Here is a 24,760-nt window from a genome sequence, read left to right as displayed (position 1 = left end):
GGGAGTAGTAAGGGGACTTGTCAACAGATGGAGGGGATAAGAGCGGGTGGCGCCGTCCGATAGTTCTCGGACGTCGTAGTAAGGCATTTTGTTGGGCAAACTGAAGAAACATGGTTCCATTGATACATACGATTTTTGTCGAATATCGCCACCCGACAAAGTATCTCACTACAACATGCGACAGAAATTGCATGGACTGCAACATCCAACAAAAATCGAATGCATAAACAAGGAGAGCTTTAGACTGCAAATATGCTGCTGGAATTTTATTACTCTTCTGGCTCATTTCACCTTATTTAATGTAGCAGTGTTTACGAAGGTTTTCTTTCATCATCCTGACGTATTACTGGTTTTGCACAAGTTAACATACGTTTACAATGATATTGCACTATTCTTAGATATCAAGAAGAATCCAACCAAATGGAATATATATTGAATACTATCACGAAAAAGTGAAACATAAATCTGCATTAGTGAACGTTATAAAATTGGCAAGTGTATGCTCCCAACCTCAAATTTACTGCAACACTAATATTGCAATGAAATTAACACCACTCTCTGTCCTGTCTGTTTAAACTCGTGAGAGATGGTCATTAATCTCTCACTGAGTAAGGTTAATGTCCAATATTATGAAATAGAATACTAATAATAGATACGTAAATATTTGAATATCATATTTACTCGAATCAATCAAGCAAATCACTTTCTTCAAGAATTGACTTTTCTCTGCCAGCCCTGCTAAATTTTCACTTTCCATCTACTGATTTATACGAGGGGCGGCCAGAAAGAAATTTTCAATTAGTAGGGACATTGATTTTTCGCAAACGCGAAAACTGTGAAAAATGGTAATTGCTGCGAAGTTATGTTTAGGAATGTGCAGTGATGATGTCTGGACACATTTTTCGCCCGTTCGAAATAATGTGAATTTGGCATAAAATGCGAATTGTTGGCGTTTTTAGCGATTTTTTTTTAAAAGAAATGTCCTAAAACAACGAAAAATTCCATGAAATCCAACATTCTTGTCTTTTGTAGGCCATGTTTGTGTACATAGAACATGCAAGGTTTCCAACATTTTACTCAAGAGTAAACTATAGAGTTATACGTACATGGAATAATTCCGACAGCCACATTAAATCATGTATTTCCCACGATTTTTTCAACTTAACAAGTGAAAAAAAGATAATGCCAATTTTTGGTACCATAATATATCGGTATCTGTCACGTGAGATTGATTGATTTTAATTTTTTGGATGCGTCGCCACTTATGGTCATTATGCACCCTTCAGTATATACGTGGAAAATTCCATTATCTAAAATCCTTACCTTAAAATTAAAAAAGGGGTATGGAAAATAACTTTCCCGAAATAACTTTCAAGATATCAAACTCTCACGAAGAGGCGTAAGCCGTTTGAGTTACTTTGAAACAGTAGTTTAAAAACACCATGAAGGTATAATTTAAGATATTTGCCAGAAAATGCGCTAAAATGAAAATGTGAATTTTGGGGAAAATAACACCGTGTAGTAAAAAATAAAAAATAAGAGAATACACCAATTTTTTAAAAAATAACAAAATATCAAGGTCCCTACCGATTAGGCATAAATAAAACAAGAATATCAGTTGTACTTTATTACATTAGTAACAGTGAGTCCTAACCTAATTTTCATCATAATCACCACCGTTGTTCTGGCATTTGTCGTAGCATGGCACTAAATTTTGTATGCCCATGTTATATGTGTCCGACAGCAAAGACTGGAACTATATCTACCGCAGTGTAGCTGTCAAATCCTTGCCCTGCCAGAAACCTCTTCAGTTAAACAAAGAGATGAAAGTCGGTACATTCAAGGCCAGGGCTGTACAGGGAGTTGTCCAAGATCTCTCGCCCGAAGTGATGCAAAGTACCCGTGTGTACTCAGCTGTATGGGGTTGTGCACATTCGATTGGCCTTCCGTGAATTTTCTGCACCATCGTCTGACCTTACTATCACTCACGACGTCCGGTCTGCACACCTGACACGACGCAGTCGGTGGGAGACTGTATGAGAGCTGCAACCTTTAACCTAGAACTGTCCTAAAACGGCTGCATTGCAACTGTACCAGATTACAGCTACATGCCACTTCTTTCTTCTTGCCTGCATGTGTGTGTGTAGCTCTCGTATATAACCTTTGGAGGAGCTTCTTTCAGGATGCCCCTCGTATATGAACTTTCAGAAGCTTTTATTATTAGAGTGTTCCTGTTTTAATGTGTGGTTAGCTAAATCAGGTACCTATACAATGCAATTCTATAAATTCCTTGCGTTCAATTTCTAATACCTACATACCCTTTTCGTCAGTATTAATGGTATAACTGCATATTGTCAGTTTCACAATACTTCCCTTGGATATATTGTACTGAAGCAGAAATCCCATTGATAATGTAAGGAAATATGACACTTTATTTTGTTCGATTCAATTGTTTCACTTATATGCAAGAGTTAAGTTGTTTGCTTTACAGAGAAGAGAGAAGTAGCTTTATGCATTGAAAAATGAGTCCGCACTCATGGTTCTTGCAATCAGAGGGTTCCAAACCTCAGTGGAAATATCAACATATAATACGGAGAATGTATAGCTAAGGAGACTGATAAATTACAAATTGTATTTCTTAATCATTCACTCTTCACTCTTATCTCATTTAGTCGTAACTTTAAAAATAATCAAGTATTTTATTTTAAACTTACTGCATATGAAAAATTCCGTAATCGTTCCCTAGCTTGTGAATTGTAATAATTTTCCAAATTCACTATTTTGCAGTTTGAATTCAAATCATAGAGAATAGAGAAATTAAGTCAATTTCATAGAAGATAATATTGGTACTTAACAAAACCACACGTGGATCTGTGTGAGCTTATTATTTCTATTTGCAAAAAGATCGATTTAGTTAACTTTATAATTGTCAGGGAAAAATGTAAATTTTGTCCTGGAAAACCTGAAAAGGTCAGGGAATTTCATTTCTGCCTGTTTGTAGCCACCCTGAATGAACTAATACCGACTTTTTGCTTACAGTTGTTAATTCATCGATCAGCAACTCTCTTTTGCATGTGTTTTGTTTAATTTGATTGCAAGTTATGTTAAGACGTCCTTTCTTACCATTATTACGTACAATCCTAAACACATTATGTCTTTTTGATTGAGTATATTAATTGATTCCTCTTTTTGGTTTAATTTAGAACTTTTTATCACATTCTCGGCATACTGATGTAATTCGGAATTTTTATGTTCGTAAATTTTCTCTCTTAAAGAATGTTGTTGGGTCTTTTTGTCTTTGCCGAAAGACAAAATTAAGCACTGGCCCCATTTTGATGTTATTCGTATTGACTTCTTTCGACTTGTGTTTATCGGTTTCACTTGTTGACACCAGGGTTTCGGAGCGGAGTGAGGAGCGTACTAAAGGAGCGCTCCGGAGCGACTCCGAAGCCTTGCGGAGCGGAGTGGTTCAACTTTTTGAGAAAACACGCTCTGATCCCGAGCGGAGCGTGATGCAGCAGTACTCCGCTCCGGAGTGTGGTGTTTTTGACACCACGCTCCTATTCGGTTAGGATTTATTTTTGCAGGAGTGCTGTAATGCAACTATGAATAATGGGAATATGCAGTACATTAAAGACGACTTCCGTGACAAAGTGGTTATGAACCACATGCAAAAGGGCCTCCACTCCTGTGCATCGTACTCTAGTGGTTTGTCTGTATGATCGCCCCCGCTTGGAGGGGAGGGACAGAGTGGAGCATACTTCCTTATGGCCCGAGTGAAACGGGTGAAGGGGGAGGTCCGCGGGAACTTTTGGCCGAAGCTTTTTTGTTTGTGGTCGCTCTACAGCACAGCACCCTACCACCGTGGGGTGGTTCAAATCCCGGAATGGGCTTGTACAGTGTCTCTCAAAAGTTTTAGGACAACGACATTTTAAATTAGGCAACCCAATTTACACAAGGCGTTGGTGGGTTGCGTGTAGAGTTAGGCTCAATTTCAGGGTTGCCAAATGCACAATAGATATTTATGAAATACGCGAGAGAAATGAAAACAAATATTATTGTATAAAATTATAAAAAACTCAATATGCTTACCAAGGAAGAAATTTATTTTATTATGAAACATAAACTAAACGTAACGTTTCAACCTTCTAGCAAAGTCTTCTTCAGACTCTGCACCAAGTGCATTTGAATTTGGTGCAGGGTCTGAAAAAAACCTTCCTAGAAGGTTGAAACGTTACGTTTAGTTTTTGTTTTATAATAAAATTAATTTCTGCCTTGGTCAGGCATATTGAGTTTTTCATATCATGGAAACAAGGCTTAATGGTGTTAAAATTATAAAAATATCACTATTACATGGCAAATGACAAAATTATTTCTGAAAGAAAAAAATAGGTTTTCTAGTATTTCATCACTAATGAGTCTACAGGAAAAGAGGTGAGGGGAAACGAGAGGTGACAAAGGAGAGGAGACAGAAAAAGCAATACGAGAAGATTAAAAGTAGAGGTGAGAAGAAAGAGAGGATAGATGAGGAGAGAAAAAATAGTGAGAAGAAATGGTACATATTCGAGGAGAGATGAGGGAAATAAAGCAATGATTCGAAGAGAAGAGGAAAACGAGAGGAGGGGGGGAGGGGAGGAGACGAGAAGATGGGAGTAGAGAGTAGAGAAAAAGGGAAGAACGAAAAGACGAATGCAGTGGAGTCGGAAATCTAAGACAGGAGAGGAAATAAGAGGAGTGGAGAAGAGAGGGATGGAGACAAGATGCGAGAAAAGTAGGGAAGGTGATATGTGATAAAATCAGAGGAGAAGGAGGGGAGACAAGAACAGAAGGGACTGGAGATGAGAGGAGAGAAGAGGTATTTGCAGAAAATATCGTCTCGGCATCAAGTATTGATGCATTGATCAAATTATCGACATGAAACATTCGATAACATTTTGAAATGTATTGGACAATATATTAGATTGGTGCGATATGCATTTTGGCTTTGTTCACAGCAAAATAAAATCTTCCACGTAAGATCTTTGATTTTACCTGCGATGATATCACTAAAAACATGAATGTAATTTTAATATTTATGCAATTTTTCTCCACTTGTCGGTTCGTTGAAATGGAAATTATGTAATTCAATATTCCCCTCCCCCCATCGTTAATTCCAAACTGAATCATTTCGCTTCACACGGTGTGGACAATGAACACAATGGGATTTGTCTAAAACTTACGAATCTTTTCTGTCAATGAAGGGGTTTGAACCTACGACCATCAGGTTGATAATCCTTAATGGTAACCATTACCCTACAAGCTGTCGCTCCTGAAAGCAGGTAGAAGAAGCTGACCAACGTGAAATGTAGATTTAACTCTCCTCCTACATGTAATGTGCAAAGAATACTCGTTTGTAACAAAGAAAACGTAGGTAGTACGAATAGGTGAAAACATTTAATGGAGAATTACACATGATGTAAACTTTTCATTCGATATTTGCGGAGGTATCCTTGCATTGAACTCGAGTGGGAAAATGGGTAAAATTAGTATGTCCTGAATTGCCACAAATATAAATAGTTAATGCATTAATATTTGTCAATGTCTTTGAAGCAGTACACAATTATCGTTAGTGTGTCATAATTCACGATCTTATACATGAAAATATCCCTTTGAACGTGTGTCAATTCATTTACTTTTATATATATATATATATATATATATATATATAAAAAAATTCCAGATGCAGAACAATGTAACCACTATGTATGCTGTTACAAATAAATGCCAGAATGTTCTTGATTAATAGAAGGATAATTGAAAAACTAAAAGGAACACCTCGTGAGGAGGATCGAACCTGGAACTGGTAGCAGCCCAATCGAGAACTCTAACTACTACACCACGCCTTTACCTTCCGTTAAAGCAACAATTTTTAAGTATTCTCTCCCTCCAATATTGTAAATGTCGTTGGGTATAAGTAGAGTAATCATATTCCTTCTGCGACAGTACTTGGTACGAGGCCTATTATTTTTATTAATTTCACCACAATAGAAAACCTATTTTGACCATGTTTTTGTCGATTTTATACTATTGCAAATCTGCGATTTTTCACCTCGTACTTGATACGAGTGGTACGAGGTCTATTATTTTTATTAATTTAACCACAATGGAAAACCTATTTTGATGGCGTTTTTGTCGATTTTATACTATTGCAAATCTGTGATTTTTCATCTCGTACTTTGTACGAGTGTCATAATTTCTTACGAGTTAAAGTACGTAAAGCCTACACCCACACCTACACCCATGCACACCTACACCTATTTACTTCCGGTCCACTTCCGGTCTACTTCCGGTCCACTTGACAGACACTTGTGAGTTTTTCCAGTTTTTTTTAAGTATACACCCACGCACACCCACACCCACTCACACAAATTTACTTTCGGTCCACTTCCGGTCCACTTCTATTGTCTCTGGAAATTCTGTATAAATAACATAGCTGAAAATTTTATCGTAATAGCTACAATTATTTTATCTTGAAGGCGGTTCAAGTCGTTTTTCATAGAGATTGAATTTGTATGAATTTGTATTTGTATTGAATTTTGTATTTTCTTCGGAGAAAATTTGTATATAAATACCAGAGCTGAAAAAATATTATAATTATAACTATTGTCTTTTTTAAGTTACATTCTATCAATTATCGTAAGTTTAAAATTGTCTTATTGAATCTTGACTTGATTGTGCGTCTATTGTCATTTAGTTAAAGCATATTTTAAAAAAATGTCATCTACCACTTTCATCGAATGTGTCATTTGTGGAAAATTCATCTCCAAAAGTAATATTAGCAAGCATAGGACAAGATGTTGCGAAGCAGGTTCGAAAATAAATCGTTCTTTACCTACTAGGTCTTGTACTCAATGCGAAAAAATAATTAGCATTGCTAATTTAAGTAAACACATGAAAAGTTGCAAAGCATAAACCGGACATGGAACATTGAAAAGAAAAATTGATCATCCTGATACTGAAGCTTCTACTTCTAAACAAATTAAGATGTCTAATGACTAGAGCCCGGAAGTTCAGGCATTTATTTTCGTTAAAATAGGCAGGCAAAAAGGCATTTATAATGTGGAAAATAGGCACTAAAAATGAAAAAAAGGCAAAATAAAGCGAAGAAAGGCACATTTGGAAGTCACTTACTTTTATCTATAATCTCAGGCAAAATGTTAAAATCTACATTGGGAAGAGCATTTCAATTTTCTCCGTCTTGATTACACATAACTACAAGTTGTTTTTTAAGTTCTCAACATTCATTGATAGTCGTCTGTCAGAGAGAATACTCTTCATAATAGAAAATGATCTTTCTACTTCGACAGAAGTTATTGGAGCATACATAAAACAAGCTAATGTAGCTGGACTCATTTTGGTAACAGCATTTTCACCTTTTAGAATATCACAAATTGTTTTCAATTGTTTCAAGTCCTTATTTGCACTCACTACACGTTTGCACTTTTCCGCAACAGCTGACCCCTTTTCTCCTGGCACTTCCATCATCTGCTGCATAGAATCCTCGAAGATTTTCATGGATGCTACAAGAGTCTCACCTCTTTTTTCTAGCTTTGTAATTGTCTCTGGCAATGCACAATAATGTGCAAAAATAAACGACAGTTCATTCTTCAGTTCTGAATAGCACAGGGGTTTTTCACTTCACGAATTGAAGCCGCTTCATTTTCTGGAAGAGCATCGATCACCTCACTGATTTTTTCAACGTTGTTAGCATACTATATAGCTGCTGATATCCAGGTTCCCCATCTTGTCAAGACTGGTTGCGGAGGTAAACTATGCTCAGGCGCAACTTCCTGAAATTTTCGGGTTCGAGAGGGAGATTTCAGAAATATCTTCTTTGTGTTCGAAATCAACCTCTCTACTTCAGCAGTCAATCATGCACAAGGAAATGTTAACCGAAAGGCAATATCCTAACTCAGCAGGAAATACTTTTTTCTCACACTTTTCTCCTTCAGCAATGTTGAAACATGCGTGAGTTCAATATTACTTAAATAAAGCGAAAATTATTCACATAATAAACGGAAGAAAAATAAATGCCAACATTTTTTTTTAAAAAAATGGTCAAATTTCATTGAAAAAGGCAAAAAAAGGCATTATAATTAAAAATCGGCAGTGGGGTCCCAAATAGGCAAAATAGGCAAAATGAAAAGGCTTCTAAAACATTCGAAACAACATAAAGAACGTATATCCGGAAAATTTTTATCAATATATGCAGTAGATAAAAAGAGGCATTTTGCCAAACTTCCGGGCTCTACTAATGACCAAAAGCCGATTAGATCTGCATTCAACAACCAACTCTTGGATTTCTGTTTTACTTCTAACCCACGCTGTGATATTTCTAGTTTCTTGAGTAGACTGTTGCAGTGTCTCTAATTTACTCTGAATGTCGTCAATAAGATGATGGAAATGCGATAATTCTGATTCAGTATTCAAGCTTTCAAGATTAGTAACTTGCTGTTGAACTATAGCTAGGATATCAGTAATGCCAGGCAGTTTCGATTCCAGAGTTTCCTGTACACTTGTTAGCTCATTTCTCATAGTTGCCATAGTATCTTCTATGTGAGCTATGGTACCTTGTAACTTCCCAAAATCTTCGTAAGTCTCCAACTGCAATTTGATGCCGGCAACGCTCCGAGCAATAGCATTTAATTCAGAAGATCAAGGTAAATTATTGATAAAATCTTCCAACGTCTGCAGTTTCGATTGAACTTCTGTTATAGCTGTATGCAGTTCATCTGTCTGTAATTTAGATTTGATACTTTGCAATGTAGGAACTTCGAAAGATTGAAACTGTTCTTGCAATTTAGCAATACTAGCATTTACCTGCTCATATTCTTCTTGAGTTTTGATATTCTGGATGATGGTTTGCAGTTCGGTACGAATACTATTTGCCTGATCATTTAATTGCTGTTTCAGCTGTTCGGTATTCGTTCTCTGGATTTGTCTAACTTTATCAAGTTCTTTTTTCAAGTTGGCAATATTCTCTTCTAAGTTCTGAAGATTATCTATTGAAGCTAAATTAGTATATTTCTCGAGCTAAGCTTTGAGTTCTCCATCAATTTTTACTATAGGATCAATCAGTTGAGTTTGAAGATTTGTAATCTCTGCTTGAATATTTAAATTTAGCGAATTCTGTAATATGAGTAAATCTGATTTCAGTTTCTTTAGACGTGCATCTAAACTAGCAATCTCGCTTGAATTAACTGGAATCTCCTGTCGCCTTCTATTACCAAATATATCCATGTTTTTTTTTGTTTAGGTATTTTATATATTAATAAGAGGATAGATTATTCTTATTTCGACAAACAGTGGAATCAATTTATCATACTCTCCAATTATCTCAGCATACAAAAATTCACCAGCTTCCACATCATAAGACGTATCAGGAAGTAATGTACTATGTTTAATCCTGTACAAATTTCGACCTATGTGCAAAACTGCCGCATTGGGTATTGAAACGTTTATTTGAATTTTACCACTAACAGTAACTTATATGATGATAAGTTATTATTAAATACAAATAAGTGCTTTCCAGTAACCTCGTCAACATGAGACCAAATACTATTCAAGTGAACGAGAAGTAACCCTTTCAATTGATGATAAATTTCTCTCAAGACATCCATGTTCACTTGAATTCTCTCTACAGGCTGATTATGTTGTTGCTTTTTAAACCCAAAAATATTCATGACGTTTTATTTTATATTATCTATTTTTTTATTATACATAAAATATATATTTGTACTAAGTATAAAAAGTTATGAGCAGCACTGCAACAACGCGTCCGCACTCTTCAAACACTCTCACGATACTGACTGACCTGTAATGCTTTCGCATTTAAATAACCTAAGTGCGGACCGCGTTGAAAACATCACAAACAGTGAGCCAATCAGAAGACACCCATTACGTCATAACCAACCAATCAGAAAACAACACGTCATCGCATTACGTCATAATCAACCAATCAGAAAACAACACGTCAGATACAAGGTCATCATAAGATTGCGTAATAACTTGTTGCATAACATTGCACAACATGATGCAATAGAAGTAGACCAGAAGTAAATTTGTGTAAGTGTGCATGGGCGTGGGTGTGCATAGGTGTGCATGGGTGTAGGTGTGGGTGTAGGCGTTACGTACTTTAACTCGTAAGAAATTATGACACTCGTACCAAGTACGAGATGAAAAATCACACATTTGCAATAGTATAAAATCGACAAAAACGTCATCAAAATAGGTTTTGCATTGTGCTTAAATTAATAAAAACAATAGGTCTCGTACCACTCGTATGAAGTACGAGGTGAAAAAACACAGATTTGCAATAGTATAAAATCGACAAAAACATGGTCAAAATAGGTTTTCTGTTGTGGTGAAATTAATAAAAATAATAGGCCTCGTACCAAGTACTGTCGCAGAAGGAATATGATTACTCTACTGGTATACATGTAGTTGAACTCTTACTTTAGTTTTGAATTGCTTTCTTGTAGTATAGCAGTTATCTTCGAGAAATAATTTTCGAAGTGATGAGAATATTGGCAAATGTGAAAATGCGAGTTATTTCTCTAACGAGAGATTATCGAACCCTCAACCGTTATGGTGGCAATTCACCGGATGTTACTTCCGGTTTTGAAAAAAGTAAAATGGATATTAAAGATGTAATGGTAATATCTTGCAGAAAAGGCGTCAATTTTCTCAAGTATCACTGCATCTTTTATCGACAGACCCGATACGAAAACTCAGTGGATTCTGGCAGTAAAGTGAAAAGACTGGAAACCACTCCAGGCAGGCCCTTGAGACAGCACTTCTTCGCCGGTAAATAAACCCAATAAAATATTTAAAAGTGCTTTAAAATTATAATTTCCAGCCTGCCGAATCCTCAAACCACCTGCATAGCACGTGTGAAAGTGCCTGTTTTTTTCGTTTTCGTGAAATTAAAAATCAACTGGCATATACACGTATATTAGGGCTAAGCCGATACCAATACCGATGTATCGGCATCGGTGAGTATCGGTTGATTTTCTTTTACCGATACCACCCGATATCAAAGATTTTCAATGGCTAGAACAGCTTGTCTCAAAATTTGTCCTTTTTAAAAGTTCGTTCACCCTTACTTGTGACAGATTGGGACCATCACAGGAGGTTCTATAGATTTTCCTAGAAACACTGGATAAAACCCCACCCTCATGGGAAGCAGATGGCAAGTTCAAAGGCATGGGTAAGTGAAGGCTGAAATCAAACGTAACTATAAAGGCATGCAACTGCTTAGCTAACGCTGTGGTAAATAAACCATTCATTGCCAATTCTTGCTTGAAGCTCGTGGTGGTAAGATAGTTGGATGTTTTTAACCCCCCTCCGCACTAATGCCGGGTCAGGTAGTTGGGGAGTTCTTGGAAAAGAGGGATGAAGGTCACTGTGAAATTAGCTTTGTTTTATCTTTCGTATTTATTGCCGGTATCGCAAACGGTGTAATTATTGCGAGCCTGTTGGTTGCAATATGAGGTCGGGAACGAATAATTTGTAATTATTTTGTATTACCTTACACAACAGTAAATACTGTTCTGTACAGGAGACTTGCGTCAGTAAACCAGCATTTCGTCTGTTGCAGTATCGCAAGAGGAGAACATCGTCCTGCAATGTCCAAGCCTCCAGCTATTTTCCAATAAAAATGTCTAATCACAATAATAAGTTAGAAGAAATAACTCGCATTTTCACAATTACCAATATTCTCATCACTTCGAAAATTATTTCTCAAAGATAACTGCTATACTACAAGAAAGCAATTCAAAACTAAAGTAAACGTTCAACTACATGCATACCCAAGGACATTTACAATATTGGAGGGACAGAATACTTAAAAATTGTTGTTTTACGTAAGGTAAAGGCTTGGTGTAGTGGTTAGAGTTCTCGATTGGGCTGTTAGCAGTTCCAGGTTTGATCCTCCTAACGAGGTGTTCCTTTTTATTTTTCAATTATCCTTCTATTAATCAAGAGCATTGATGCATTTATTTGCAATGGCAGTGCATAGTGGTTACATTGTTCTGCATCTGGAATTTATATATATATATATATAAACAAATAAATGAATTGACACACGTTCAAAGGGATATTTTCATGTATAAGATCGTGAATTATGATACTCTAACGATAATTGTGTACTACTTCAAAAACATTGAAAAATGTTAATGCATTAACTATTTATATTTGTGGCAATTCAGGACATACTAATTTTACCCATTTTCCTATCGAGTTCAATGCAAGGATACCTCCGCAAATATCGACTGAAAAGTTTTCATCATTGTGCAATTCTCCATTAAATGTTTTCACCTATTCGTACTAACTTCGTTTTCTTTGTTACAAACGAGTATTCTTTGCACATTACATGTAGGAGGAGAGTTAAATCTACATTTCACGTTGGTCAGCTTCTTCTACATGCTTTCAGGAGCGACAGCTTGTAGGGTAATTGTTATCGTTAAGGATTGTCAACATGATGGTCGTAGGTTCAAACCCCTCCGATGGCAGAAACTTTTCGTAAGTTTTAGACATATCCCATTGTGTTCATTGTCCACACCGTGTGAAACGGAATGAATCAGTTTGGAAATAACGATGGAGGAGGGGATATTAAATTACATCATTTCCATTTCAACGAACCGAGAAGTGGAGAAAAATTGCATAATTCTTATAAATTATTAAAATTACATTCATGTTTTTAGTGATATAATCGCAGGTAAAATCAAAGATCTTACGTGGAAGATTTTATTTTGCTGTGAACTCAGCCAAAATACATATCGCACCAATCTAATACATTCTCCAATGCATTTGAAAATGTTATCGAATGTTTCATGTCAATAATTTGATCAATGCATCAATACTTGATGCCGAGACGATATTTTCTGTAAATACCTCTTCTCTCCTCTCATCTCCAATCCCTTCTGTTCTTCTCTCCCCTCCTTCTCCTCTGATTTTATCTCATATCGCCTTCCCTACTTTTCTCGCATCTTTTCTCCACCCCACTCTTCTCCACTCCTCTTATCTCCTCTCCTTCCTGTCTAAGATTTGCGACTCCACTGTACTTTTCTTATCGTCCTTTCTTTTTCTCTCTTTTGCTCTACTCTCCACTCCCCTCTTTTCGTCTCCTCCTCTCCTCTCCTCTCTCCGCTCGTCCTCTTCTGTCATCTCGTTTTTCTTCTCGTATCTCCTTTTGCTCCATTTTCCTCATCTCTCCTAGAATCTTTTTCCTTTCTCCTCATTACTTCTCCTATCCACTTCTGTCGTCTATTTTTTTTCCCACATGTACTTTACCTCTTCCCCTTTCTCTGTTCTCCTGTTTCCTCTCACCTCTTTTCCTTTCTGTAGACTCATCAGCGATGAAATACTAGAAAACCTATTATTTTTTCTTTCAGAAAGAATTTTGTCATTTTCGATGTAATAGTGTTATTTTTATAATTGTATACAATAATATTTGTTTTTATTTCTTTCGCGTATTTCATAAATATCTATTGTGCATGTGGCAACCCTGAAATTGAGCCTAACTCTACAGGCAACCGACCAACTCCTTGTGTAAATTGTGTTTCCTAGTTTAAAATGTCGTTGTCCTAAAACTTTTGAGAGACACTGTACAGTCAACGGCAAAGATAATGGTAGGCAAATTGTCTATCGTTATTTTCATTACTTTTCATTCTAATCCTGTGATGTTTTATGGAATGAAATTATGTTGGTGCGAAACAGGCGTTGCCCTCTGCTTATTGATGTCTTTATTTCAATTCATTATCATCATATTGTGAAGTACCGAATGAAAATAATGGTGGACAATTCGCCTTCTGTTTCTTTTGCCGTTGGGCGTATAATCTTTGTGTGTGTCAACGGTGATATATGGACATTTAATGAATTTTTTAATGCCGCTGATACATGGACGTCTTCAGGATTTTTCCAGCAAGGGACAAGCAAGGTATTTTTCCAAGGGAGGGGGGACGACGACAATGAGGCAGAATTTTCCCAAAATAGTATTACTCCCTTCAAAAAAATTATTCCGTTTGAAGTTATCATGTTCCTGCAACGCCCTTGCAATAATTAACATACATCATTCCAACCAGTCTCGGTTAATAGAATTATAATGATTCATTGGTTGATTTGGTGTTTTAAGCCCACTTGATGCACAGTAAGGTTAATCGGGACTGGACCTACAGTGGGATCCGAACCACTATGTGCCTCCACCGGGTATCGAACCCGGGACCTAATGGAATTATAAGGTGACTAGATTTATTAAAATCAATATACAAGAACAACATAGAAAAATCCTTAATTGTTAGGTCTATGCATCAAAAGCTTCGATAATCGTGGAAAGTCTATACTGAAATGAAGGAAATCATGCCGAGTTTTCATTTATACCTGTTCAAGTAGGAATGGAAAGGTGCACAAAAATAATTACAAAAATGTATGTAAATCAGAACCAAGTATTTCGATCAAGTTATTTCTATAATTGTAATAAACAATGACCATGTCCTTTCAACGAACTATACGTTTCAATTTGTCTTTTCCTGTTCTATTAACTTTGCCTTCCCTTCATTCGTATATTTCTGATAATCCTTAATTCTAAAGAAATCCTAGATAAGTCAGTAAAAAAGTAAGACACCGAAACTATGGGAAAGAAGTATACTGTGATAGAGAAACCAACACAAATGCCATTTCCGTGGCTCAAACCAGCACCATTTGGCGTTGAGAGGTGAACTGACATACACGAGCTCGTAGAAATATTGCATATGAAATTCGTTATTCGTCTGATATTGAATACCCAATGATGATTTCGCTTATGAAGTGAATACATTATTAGGACTTTGCCAGATTTCAGAAAACACAAACACACAGACATACGTAAATATATGCATAAGAGATTGTTAATTTGGAAATAAATGTCTAAGTTGTATTTTTATGCTCTTGTGAACAGATAATAATGGAAAGTAAAGTCTCTTATTGTTAAAAAGAATTACCAATTTATATTTGCTTAAAGATTATTTATCACAATATACATTGCAATTATACATTCAACATAGTATGTTGAAACAATGCCTTTTGTTATGGACTTTTGGTGGATTTAAGACTCAACAAAACGCTATCGAGAAAAGACCTACAGTTTAAATCCTACCTAAAGTAGGATTCGAGTCACTATTTCCCTCCACCGGGTATCGAACCCAGTGCCCCTTGATTGCAAGGCGACGTTGTAACACTATGTTATCGGGCACATCATGTTTTTATTTTGTAAGTAAACATTCATCAATTCTCTCATAATCATCGTCGCGATTAGCCAAAAATTGCCAAAATTCAACGCTAAGTAACAAAAATAAAATCAAATGCCATCAATGAGGCACGTATTTCTCGCAGCAAATTCCTGTTTTTCAAAATGAAACCATAAAATTCAGGACATGCCCCTATCCAACTAGGTAATATTACATTTTGTGTTTATCACGGTTATTAAGGTTTATACATCTTGTTTAGACTTATCTGCTGACTAAACGTTGCTCATTACTGAAAACTTGCTTTCAGTTTGCTGTGTACGTTCAACGTACTCAATAAAAAAATATTTATTTTATACGTATACTACGTTTTCTGGCTTTCTAGACTCAGAAAGTTAAATATAGCAACATTACATTCGTCGTTTTTCCAATATTTTTGCAATTTTCTTATAACCACCATGCCTATTTCCAGGTTACTGCTTACAAACTTTAAATGTTATATATGCCAACCAGACATTTCTCTCTTTTATAAGTTCCCTATTTTCTTATTTTTGCAGTAGTCTCCTATAACCATTAAATACCTATTTTAACTTCATGCCTATAAAATTGGGAAAAAATCGATATGACAACCCTGTATTTCATACTATTTAAATTTCCCTGTTCGGCTGTATACAAACAGCATTCCGATTTTCGACTTTATACCTTCATAAAATTTAACCAAATGTGACAATCCTGCAATTTTTGTTTTGCCGGTTTTCAACTTTCTAGTGTCAGGATTTTTAAAAAGTTGGATATGACAGCTCTGTATTTCAAATTAAAACGTTTTATATTTGGCCTTGTTTACGATAAAATTAATAAGCAGGATTCCGATTTTCAACTTCTAACATTAAAAAATCGAAAAGTTAAAATTAGCGACCTGAATTTTTAATTACTTTAAACTTTCCCCTTTCGCTACATTCAAAGTATCGTACATGACCAGCGTAAGCCAAAAGTTAGATATGGCTATCATGCACCAGCGAGTGTTTTGTAGGAACACCTGTCTGCCTGTCTATCTTCCTCCGTACACGTTGTTTCGCCTTTTTTCCTAGCCTTGGGAAGGTCGAATGGATTGTCTGCAGTAGTTTGGCCAATGTTACTCGAACCAATATTTCGGCCTCCCCGATGGCGCAGTGGAAGCGTTGTCTCCTTGTAATCAAGGGGTCCCAGATTCGATACCCGGTGGAGTCACAAGTGGTTTGGATTCCACTTTAAACTGTAGGTCCAGTCACAATTAGCCATACTGTGCATGAAGTGGACTTAAAACACCAATTCAATCATTCAATCCATCGAACCAATATTCCGGAATAACTCACTTCTCCGTTCTCCCGCTGTGTGGACAGTAACGTCGGGCCGATATGCCGAAGTCCTTAACCCGAACCAGAAATCATGGGCGTCCGGAAGGGAGGGGACAAGGGGGGCCGTGGCCCCCATGGAAAATGAAAGTCAACCAATAATTATATATTTCATTTCAGCCACAATAATTTGTGTTAATTATTGCACGAACATGATAAATTCAAATGTAAGCAATGTTTTTTGAGGGAAGAACACTATTATTGGGGAAAATATGCCATGTTGCCGAATCCCGCTGCTCCGCTCGGAGCGGAGCGGGCTAAGACATCACTCCCCTCCGGAGCGGAGCGAATCATTTCTTAGAATCTCGCTCCTCGCTCCGTAGCTTGGGCAGCAGCCGGAGTGTTGATCCGCTCCGCTCCGAAACCCTGGTTGACACAAACTGCAGCCCATAATGTATTCAAATAATCCAAGGTTATTCGTTTGGTATAATATAATACATTTCAAATGTCCAACAATCGGGAAATAGAATAGACTACTAACATGGCCACTGTTAAACTCATGACTATCATGACTATCATGAGTTTAAGATTTCTTGTGGCAAGAAACCTGTTCACCGCAACTGGATTGATTGAATTGTTGTGTGAAGTCCACTTTATGCACAGTAAGGCTAATCGGAACTGGACCTACAGTTAAAGTGGGATCCGAACCACTATGTGCTTCCACCGGGTATCGAACCCGGGACCCCTTGATTACAAGGTGATGATGCTACCACTCCGCCATCAGGAAAGCGCACCCCAGCATGAGTCCGAACATTTTTCAGTACTTAGGTTTTTAGCACTTTGAGCTGGCCCCCGTGGAGGAGTGGTTAGCACATCGCGCTACGACGCTAGGTGTCCCGGGTTCGAATCCCAGCCTGGAAATGGATGTTTGTGAGTGTCCATTCATCAATTTCATCATGTCATCACTCATTTCCATCTTCGCAAATTAGCCGAAGTGGCACAAAAAGCGAAGTAAAATAAAGCAAATAATAATAATAAAAACAATAGCACTTTGAAGTTGAACTTCAGTTGTATCGCGTTTGTTGGAAGGTGCGCGTTTTAGCCACATATCTAAACTCATTTTTCATTTGTGACACTCACACGCAAAATGAATATGTCACACAAGTCAGCTCGTGACACCAACTGAACGAAAAACAAACATTTATACAGTACAATAACAACTTAAAGCGTTTGTTTTTACACTTCAATACACGAACACAAGAATTAAGATCGGAACTGAAAATGTGCTGGACAGGTATGGTAAGTAAACGGATAGTAACATTTTAAATAATTTTGATCAATCAAACCAAATAATTGTTAAAAGGAAAATCAGCTAATGCTATACTTTTAATTCTCCTATGCAAAAAGCGAAATTTACATTACCAGAACTTAGTTAAATTACTATTTTAATTGCAGATGCTATTGTTACGTTTCTCATGAAGTATGATCGACAAGGAGCGCTCGGCCATTAACAGAGGGATGGGAGAAGAGTGCAGAAAGCTGTATACAACTCTAAATTGCAAGAAAGAGAGATGGAGAGAGAGAGATAAATGAGCGAGTACATAGTTGGCCATTGTGTAGCTACTTGTGCGATCAGCTCCAATAAATAAGTGCCAATTTTAAAAATTTACTGCCGGTATGCTTTTTGGAATCTTAATTTACTACCGGTATGCCTATCGGCCCAATTCGACCACTGTCCCCAGTGGAAGCACATGGCACACTTTAAACTGTAGGTCCAGTCCGGATTAGCCTGTCTGGTTTTTGATTACAGATATGTCACTGTTTAATGTTATTTGTACAGATACACTGATAACTAAATTCGTCGATTATAAATTGTAATGTAGGGCCTCCCCGGTGGCGTAGTGGTAATGTCGTTACCTAGTAATGAAAGGGTCCCTTACGATGACGCAGTGGTAGAGTCGTCGTCTTGTAATCAAGGGGTCCCGGTTCGATTGTGAGTATGACTCCTCCGACTGTTGTCCAGGGCTTTTTCTTCAGTTTCTGCTCAGGTCAACATATCTTACGTAATATGATAGACATGAAAAATATTACTATTCTTTAGATTTTCACAATTTTAGAAGTTCTGTGAGATTCTGTTATTCAGAAAATATTTGATACATTTTAGTTTATAGTTATTCAATTTTAACCATCACCGCGTTTATTTATAAGGACATCGTTATGCGAATGGTGCAGTACAGTAAGGATCAGAATCTGTTATGCACCCAATATAGAAAGAGTGCTATCAAAGTAGCACATTTGAGTTGCGGCTCGCAAAGTTAATGGGCATAGTGTTAGCAGGCATGCTGATTATGTAGTTATTATTAAAAAAAATACAGGAGAAACTATTTCGTAAGGCTAATTTTAAATTAGTTTTGCTTGTGGCTGTACAAATAAACGCTTTAAGTCCTGATGCATCCTATTACTTGTCACATACAAGAACACGAAGCGTGAAAATAGTGTCGAACCCTTCGTATTTCCTTCTTTTTGCTGATTGTTAAAAATGATCAGTTTCCGGATAAATATTTAGTTAAAAACATGATTTTGCAAAACGGACTGATACATTCCTTTAGAGTGTTACTAATATCTTTAGTAACACTTTAATCGGTTTCCAAACGTATTAATTATTCCTGAAGTGATATGAACTTATGTTCTAAATAAATACGAATTTTAATTAAATCATTCTACAGAACTTGTACATTCTACATATATTGCACATTGCACTGTTATCTAATTTGTTATTTATTATTACATATACATATATACATAACATTTTTCATCTTATCTTCATCTCTCCTTTGTCATTATATGCATATATAATGTGTGTGTGTGTGTGTGTGTGTGTGTGTGTGTGTGTAGAAAAACCTCACTTCAATAAATATTTAGATAAATCTGTTAAGTGAATCCACGTAGTCGTAAGTGTGATTTATTATATACAAAATCACAATAAATTTATTAGAATTCCTTCGTTATTTTTAGGTGTAGGCTTCGTAATTCAAGTTTAAAAATATTCATGTTCTTCATCGAGTTATAAATCCGATAATTGTAAATATCTTGAATGTAACCCTATTGCCCTATTAGCAATCAACGAAGTCTTAATAACTATGTTCTGTCTCAGGAATCCCTGAAGCGAGCGAACTAGAGCAAGTGTCTGCACAAGTAGTGACTCGATAGGGCTCGAACCAATGAACACGTGCGAGGGAACGGAATTGCGCGGAGGATAAGAGCGACTGCAGTTACCAGCCTTCGCAGCAGAGTGTACTGCTTCGCTCGGCCCACTCGCTTTCTTCCCTTCTCTGCCGTTACCCGGGGCCTTGCTCTAGAGATTTCCGGGATAGAGTGTAGTGGTTAGGCCTATCGTCTTATACTTTGTGGTTCACCGCTTTGGTGGTGGCAAATTTTAGTTCTCCGTTAATTCCACTCGAAACTGTAGATCCAATCACGATTTGTGGCCGATAACTTTCTTTAAATTAAATTCTCTTTGGACTTTATACTCAGATGAGTTAGCCTAACTTGTTTAGTGTAAAGCTCTGCTAGATTATGAGATTTTATTAATATCAATTACTATTCTCAACACCCCCTGAAGAGAATTCGATGTTATTCTTTCTTTTATGCACTTTTACTTTCATTTTTCTCTTGTTGTTGATGTTAAACGTCTAAATTATGTAATTTGAGTAACTCGTTTTTGATATGTCGTTGCGTGCATGTTCAAATTAACTACATGGAAAAATATCTTGCCCAAGAAATCCCAATTCACCTTTGTGCAGAAAGTTAAAAAAACCTTACTCCCAGACATTGCTTTCAAGATAATGTTAAAATGCAGCTGTAATTTTAGTTTTGGTTCTTACAGAATTGTAACATGTCCACAATTTAATTTGATGAAGACATATGCACCACCATCAGAAGAATTCCATTACTTACAGATTTTAGTTGACCGATCCGGAAGAACTTACTAAATGTAAGACTTATTACTTTAATTTATTGAAGTATTCTATTTTCATTTATATTATTGATGATTGAATATCAGGTTTGCATCATTAGTGTCTAAAAAAGATTAATTTTGAAGTAATATATATTGTTTACTTATGAAAGTTTTTATAACATTTTCTCGCTAATATCTCTTCTCTTTTCTTCATCGAACTTACAATTTATTTTTAAACCTATTACACAAAGCATACTTATATTCTACCACAAAACATAAATTTACGTGGACAACCAACACACACCCCCACCCCCCCACACACAGTTCCAAACTTTAAGAAAAACTAAAAGTTAACAAAACTTTATACATCGCAAACCGAACATTGAACCTATATACATCATTAAAGTTTTTCTCACATCTTTCCTTAACAAAATTGGTTGAAGTTAATTTTTTTTTCTTTTGTGTGAAAACACGGGACTTCAAATTATGTTGAAATTTCAGTAAAAATACTAAAGCTGGCATAACTACGTATATTGTAATGTTTTGGAGGGTTCTTTGCAATGACAAGGCAATTCAATTTACTATTTTTTTCATGAACGAACGCAATAAATGCAGCAACCAAATATTTACCTGTTATTGTACGAACAAAAAAAAAAAGGTGTATGGAGGTTCTACACCGTCCTCTGCTTATCTATTGTTCGAAACCTTTCTTCTCGCATGCAGTCCCCAAATTGTAATCATCCCTCAATGAAGAGCTCTCATGTTACGAAAATACCAATTCATGCATTATTATATGGCATAACAAAACATGTGTTATGTGTGTGTGCATGCGCGAGGGGCTATCTCTAATCTCCATAATTTTGATTATGAAGAAATGATAATGAAGAAAACTAATACTTTTTAATACATATTACAAATGCTCACGTATTTCATTTGTCTTTATAACGGTGCGGTTACTACATATGATCAATGTTACTCCAGTTACCAGTAATAATATATCAGTTTAGAGAATGATGATGATACATGAACAGGAATGAAGAAGACTGGAGAGGAAACGAGGAAGGAATGTATATAGAACTTACCATAACTTTAGCTTATTTAGACCTTCACAACTGTTTTCTCTCGATCAATTTAATTGCAATGGACACCAACAGTGCTTTCACGACCATCCAAGGCATTAGCAAGTCCTTTGACAAATGGTTCTTTAAGATCGGAATGCATATTCTGGAATACATATCCGACATAGATATACTCATCGTAATTCAAATAATGTGCCATATTTTGTGCATCTTTCTCGCTTAAATCAGGAAATTTACAGCAGAGGTTCAGCTCACGCATATATAGTGACATGCACAGCGTCAGATCAAATGCCACGCGAGTAAAGTTAATCAGAATGAGACAATAAAACCAAAGGAAAATGATCAAAAGGAAGTCGACCCACAACACATTTATCACACTATGGAACAATGCTCTCATTCTCTGACCGTAAACGCCCACAACGCAAGTAATATAGCTTGGAAAGAAAAGATAAACTGCATTTGCATAGTCTTCGTTAGTCATATCGAAGAACTGAGGTTGCTTAATACCGAGGACTAGTATAGCGGATGCTCTGAATAACAGCTTCATGAAAACCATGGCACTTATAGACACTAGCAGGTTTTGAGAGTAGAGATACAAATACATTTTCCCAAAGTACTGACATTCACGCTTATTTAAGACAAAATGCCCCACAAGTTTTGGCATGTTGAATGAATCACCGGAAGAACTTTTCAGTTTTTTAATCATACCTGAAATTGTGTTATCATCAACGTAGCGCATCATTGCAATAGGCAAGTAAAACAACATTATCTCAAGTAGGAAGACAATTATAACAGATGCGTAGAAATTACCCAAAGGCTCGCTGTTACCATCGCTGGAGTCTGTGTCGTTATTTCCTACTTGCCAGCAAATGATGTTTGCTTCATCTAAAAAGTCTTCATCTGGGTTGCGTGGAAAGCCATCTCTTGTCATTGCGTACGCCGAGAACAGAAAAAAGGCCATGAAGAGGATTTTGGTTGTTGTCTTCAGCTGTCTGAGGCACATATTTATATTAGGGTTCTCGCTGAAGAACATCTTAGTTGGGAACTTCTCCATGTTTTGCTTTACTTCTTGTTCCTGAAACGAAAAGGTGAAACAATATAAACACACCCCTTTCACATTTATATTTGCTTCATTTGAAACACACTGAACGTATAAAAACATCAAAATATGCTTAGTGTAGTTATCTTGGAATTTTCGGACTCTGTGTTAATGAGTATGGTTTGCTGTCCCCTTCCCTTCCAATCACCGACATATGTGCGTTGTTCGATATTTTCTCCTTATGCCATGGTTTGTGATATTTATATCCTACAAATTTTGAAATGAAGAAAGAAAGAAAAATTCAAAATAATAGGCTCAATTTAAAGATTCGCCTTTTGCATTTCTGATTTTAAACAGTTTAATCATATGTAAGAATATTTCAGTTATACAGTGGGCCCTTTCTAATTCGAACTTTGATTGCCTCTTGAATAGCTGGTCGACCGTAGAGTCGCTTCAGAGAGATAGGAAGGTCAGTACACGAAACAAGGCAGTTAGATGCATTAGAACCCTGCTATATTTGATCGTCTCCACATTTCGTCGGTGTAAGACAAGAGATCTCGAACACGGTAGCTGGAGTGGTGGCATTATGATCTAACAGGCAGAAACAAGTTGAAAGGATGGAACTTGAGAGCGAGCTCGCATTATCGAGCGCAGGTTTCGAGCAGACATGAGTGTTTCGAGCCATCACGAATTGGCAAGTATGGCATGGGGAAGTTGAGTTGAGATCGATGGACTCGATGTGATGTGCGTGTACCTGCGTGGAGACGCCCTGATGAATGCTTCTTGCCACGTGCTGAGCAGCAAATGGACAAAATGGGAGGCGCTTCTAAGAAGGAATGGGGTGGAATTAGTGAGACGGGCAGAACGGACCTCCTGTACTAAAAAACATTGATATTAAAGCGAGGCAGACAATGGTCCAAAGAGGTCCACGCCACATTTTGGTCAACATTTAACCTCGGTGGAGTTTTAACTGTCATGATAAGATTATTATTTTGGGAGATTTTTAACGTTGGTGAAATTGATTGGTCACTTTAGAAACAGGGAATTTGTCAAACAAGATATAGTTCTAAAAGTTATTCAGTGATTTAAATGTGTGATCTTCTCAATCTTAAATACAATATTCCTTACAATACATCCAACCAACTTTCTACCTCTTGATTTAGCTCTAAGCCATTTGGATGAAATTCTTTTTAAACACTGGTGTTTTACCTATAAGTAAAGTTGATGTGTTCCATCCACATTGAGGCTAATGCTGATCTTGCCTTAACTGAGTCATATGATTTTAAAAGATGTAACTTTCTTCAAATTTATCTAATATATAAAAATGTATGTATGTATGTATGTATGTATGTATGTATGTTCAGGCATAACTCTCGAACGCCTGGAGCGATTTCAACCAAACTTGGAACACGTATCACTTGCAATCTGGAAAGAAATACTGTGGTGATAAGACAACCCTGGTACCCCTGGGGGTGGGGGGAAGGGGTGACATATAAAAATAATCGAAAACGACCGATATTAGTGTGGAATCCATAGTTTCGGGGTCACTAAGATGAATAGTGACACTCCCAATGCCGTTCAACTCTAAGACACCCCTGGCACCCGTAGAAGTGGGGGTGAGAAGGGGGTGACATGTAAAAATAATAAAAAACGACCGATATTAGTGTGGAATCCACAGTTTTCGGGATGAATAGTGACACTCCCAATGCCATTCAACTCCAAGAAACCTCTGGCACCACTAGGGGTGGGGGTGAGAAGGGGGTGACATGAAAAACGACCGATATGAGTGTGGAATTCATAGTTTTCAGCCCGACCCTGTGGCCGAGTGGTTAGCACATCGCGCTGAGACGCCAAGGGTCCCGGGTTCGAATCCCGGTCGGGCTTGGTTGTTTGTGAATGTCCATTCATCAATTTCATCACTCATCCCCATCTTCGCAAATTAGCCAAGAGGCACAAAAGGCGAAATAAAATAAACTAAATCAAATCAAATCCTAGTTTCAGAGTCGCTAAGATGAATAGTGACACTACCAATGCCGTTCAACTCTAAGACACCCCTGGCACCCCTAGAGGTGGGGGAGGAAATAGGGTTGACA

Source organism: Lepisma saccharinum, chromosome 2 (assembly GCF_977018435.1).
Source record: "Lepisma saccharinum chromosome 2, izLepSacc3.1, whole genome shotgun sequence".
Lineage (NCBI taxonomy): Eukaryota > Metazoa > Arthropoda > Insecta > Zygentoma > Lepismatidae > Lepisma > Lepisma saccharinum.
This window is presented reverse-complemented; position numbering follows the sequence as displayed.